The sequence below is a fragment of the Jatropha curcas genome, chromosome 4, assembly GCF_041381405.1.
Source record: "Jatropha curcas cultivar XTBG-Jc1 chromosome 4, XTBG_Jcur_1.0, whole genome shotgun sequence".
NCBI lineage: Eukaryota > Viridiplantae > Streptophyta > Magnoliopsida > Malpighiales > Euphorbiaceae > Jatropha > Jatropha curcas.
Window position 1 is genome coordinate 17,516,029 of NC_143154.1, and position 3,347 is coordinate 17,519,375.

Consider the following 3,347-nt stretch of genomic DNA (forward strand, 5'->3'; position numbering starts at 1 on the left):
GAATTTGTCCTTGGACATAATTCACTTGTTCCTACATAACCGGATGCTTATAATTACATTCATTTGATATATGCCCATTTTGACCGCAATTGTCACAAATAAGAGATGTTGATTTACTTATGTTTAAGTTATCAATTTTATAAGACAAAGCAGAAATCTGTGCTTGCATCATAGTTAAGGGGTCTAATTCATGCACTTTCTTTGCTGAATTTTTTGAAGAAGAAGAAGACTCATTACTAACAGTAGAATGACTTACCTGAGTTCTTTCGGTTGGCCATATGCTATTATTGTTGGCCATCTCTTCTAGTAACTCAATTGCATCATTAGTAGTCTTCTTCATTAATGATCCTGCCATGGCATCTATAGTTTCTCTTGTAGAAGGTGTCACTCCATTGTAGAAGGTTTGAATCAATATATTTTGGGGAAGGCCATAGTGTGGGCAAACTCGTTGGAGCTCTTTGTAGCGATCCCATGCCTCATATAAGGATTCATTTTCATGTTGGGTAAATGAGGTTATTTCTTTGATAAGCCTAGCGGTTTTCGCTAGTGGGAAATACTTAGACAGGAAGGCCTGGGCTAGTTCTTCCCAGGTAGTGATAGAGTTTGGTGGTAATGAATTCAACCAAGCTTTTGCCTTGTCTTTCAATGTGAAAGGAAATAGACATAATTTGATAGCATCTGCTGGTACTGAATTCATCTTGAATGTATCACAGATTTCAAGAAAACTGGCTATATGTGAGTTAGGATCTTCATTTGGTAATCCGTAGAACTGAACACTATTTTGAAGCATTTGTAATAAAGCAGGTTTAATTTCAAACTGGTTAGCATTCACCGGTGGACGTACTACTCCCTTTTGTGAACCATTTAAACTTGGAGTAACAAAGTCCATCAACCTCTGTGGTGGATTTCCATCACCCATGATTCTTGAAGTTCTTCTTTTCTTTTTCTTTTTTCGTTGTGAAAGAAATTGTTCAATCTCAGGTTGATAATCCTCCAATTCACTGTTTGAAGATCTGGTGCTTGGCATATGAGGTGTGTAAATTATGTGTTTCTGCAAAATTTTGAATCAATTATAAGTAAGTATATTAATTAAAATAAGCTGTAAATCATATATAAGAATATTTCGTTAAATGACAGAACACCGTTCCCCGGCAACGGTGCCAAAAACTTGTTGCGTCTCTTTTGAGTTCCCGCAAGTATACGGATCGCAACGTAGTAATAAAAGATCGATCCCACGAGGAACGAGTTGAGTACACTTGCTACTTTATTCTTATTGATATGTTTACAGGAATACAAATATAAAATAGTTCTAAGGAATTTCTTAGTTATTCTAGATCTAATGATTATTCAACTTCAGAGAATAATGTGCATTAAAATACTTAGAATAATTAATCATAAAGACAAATGTGTAGTAAAATACTTAGACTAATTAATTGTACACAGGATTTTCCTTTTCTATGCAAAAGCTTGTAATATTCAATAAAGAATCTCTTAATTACATATGGTATAATATAATTCAACTTCTCAGTATAGAATTATACTATCTATTATATGTATTTCTACATATAATAAAATCCCTATCTTGTTAAATATTAAACCTAATTCTTATTCTTTGATTATTTCAATAAGACAGATTTAATTTCAACAGGAATAAGTAAAATATGCATATGTAAATTCAACTCAATGAATTAAATCTCTTTGATCTTTACTAAACTATTTCCTTCTGAGAATATAATCTAGTAACTTTGATTAAACAAAGATCAAAAGATAACTTAAGGAATTTTTATTGAATACTACCAATTAAAATTGTTGCTTTGTATAGAAGAATTATGAAGACCAACATACAACAAGTCTATAAAACAAGAGAAAGAAGTAATCAAACTCAAGCCTCCGGAGGGCGTCACACCTCGAGGAACTTCTTGGTGTTCTTGGCACAATCAATAACAAGTGACTTTCGTCAATCTTGCTCTAAGTACTACTAACACACTTCTCCTAATACAATCTAAGTGTTTTTGTGAATATAACTCTGAATAAGAATTAATTCCCTATATGTCTGTCTTTTTCTTCTCTTTGTTTGCTATTTATAGAGTAGGAGAGTGATGGTGGTTTTGGTAGTGATTGGCTGGCCAAGAGGTGCTTGAGGTGACTTCTCTTGGGAGGAGTCCCGACCCTTGCATGGAAAGATGTGATTCTCTGATGAAAAGGCAGCAATCGCGTCTCCTGGAAATCTCGACTCGCGCTCACGCTGGTGAAGGTCGCACTCGCGACTTATGCTCCAAATGCTTCTGCCTTTCAAAAGTGATTCTCGCGCTCGCGCATCTTGAAGTCGCGCTCGCGACTTTTGCTCCAATTGTTTCTGACTCTCAAATCTGCTTATCGCGCCCGCATAGGTTGATGTCGCGCTCGCGACTTTCTTTTTCTGGGTGTGGGTTGCGCACGCGTCCTCTGGTAGCGCTCGCGTCTTTGGGCGTTTTCCTTTGTTGCGACTTGCTTCGCGGCGCGAGGGCTGATTTAAGGATTCTTTCCATTTTTCAACTTGTTTTGGCCTTATTTTTGTATAGAACAAATCTTTGCTTCGACTGTGTTCCTGAAAATTACTTTAAAACAAAAACAACACAACAAACGTAAAATGTACAAAAACAATCATGTATTTATGCAATTTATATCAAAATAACATAACAAGATTTGCCCGCTTTGCGAGGCTATCATCACTATCGGGAGAAGGGTTTTTGATATGAAAAAGATAATAAATTACTTGAGGATAATAACTTGATGCGGAAGCTATATGGTTTGACTCAAGGGAGGTTTTCATAAGTTAACGACCTTAGGTTATGAATTCACAAAACAATCACAAAACTCAATGATTTAATTTATGTTTGATTACACTATTAGAAGATAGGTAATTAAACTAGATTAGGATAGCTAACAATACATCGAGAGAGCTTGTTAGTGATTTCAGGATTGTTTCTCCTAGTTGAACAATTAAAATTGATTAACAAACTAATTAAATAAATTGGATAGAATTAAGTGAAATCAAATTCCCTAGTAGTTTAAATCTTTGATTTCTTTTCACCTAAATTTTATTGCTTGATCTCTCTCTGTTTTTATTTTCAAAATTAATTTCCTTACCACAATTCTCTCTTATTGTCGTTTAAATAATAGTAGGTTAACAAAATTTTGGTACTTGAGACACAATCCCTATGGATACGATACTTTCTCACACTTTATTACTTGTTGCGATTTCGTACACTTGCGAAAGCACTGTCACCCCCAGAGCGCGAAAGGAAGTTTCTCAGCCCAGCTTCTATACTTCTCGCACATTTTGGACAAAATTCTCTTAATCTCCT

The 3,347-nt window shown here is 35.1% G+C and overlaps 1 non-coding gene across 1 annotated transcript; it reads left to right on the forward strand.

Annotated features, from left to right (window-relative positions):
- Positions 1 to 425: 425 nt before the first annotated feature.
- On the forward strand, positions 426 to 532 carry LOC149496911 (small nucleolar RNA R71). The gene has a single exon (XR_016320718.1). It is a non-coding gene; the product is annotated as a small nucleolar RNA R71 (small nucleolar RNA).
- Positions 533 to 3,347: the final 2,815 nt, after the last annotated feature.